Here is a 430-nt window from a genome sequence, read left to right as displayed (position 1 = left end):
GATGGCACCTGACAACAACAACAACAACAATTGTTGTAACTTAGGCACAAATTGAATATAAAGGCTGATTTAGGAGCAGACCTTGTTTGCATTCCAGGAACTAGCTGTATGTCTATTTAAAATACAACAAAAAAAACAAACTATATTGGCTCGGTTTATCATATTGAAGTATCATTTTTTACAAGTTCTTTTAGCAAAAGTGAATCTGTATTCCACCTAATTTACATTTCCCCCCTAGAAATCAATGATGGACAGTGGATGAAAAGAGAAAGAGAAAGGGAGATGTTCTTTCAGAGTGAATTAGCTTACCAACAATTAATCATTGTTTTCCACTTTATGTCAAGTTGTACCCACTAGTGTTTTCAGACTTACGGATTTCAAAGACCCGTATAAGGAAAAGAAATAAATAACTTAATAATGCATTTATTCT

Source organism: Chrysochloris asiatica, unplaced genomic scaffold, assembly GCF_000296735.1.
Source record: "Chrysochloris asiatica unplaced genomic scaffold, ChrAsi1.0 scaffold00195, whole genome shotgun sequence".
Taxonomy (NCBI): domain Eukaryota; kingdom Metazoa; phylum Chordata; class Mammalia; order Afrosoricida; family Chrysochloridae; genus Chrysochloris; species Chrysochloris asiatica.
The sequence above is the reverse complement of the archived record's forward strand: the minus strand, read 5'-3'. Positions refer to the sequence as shown.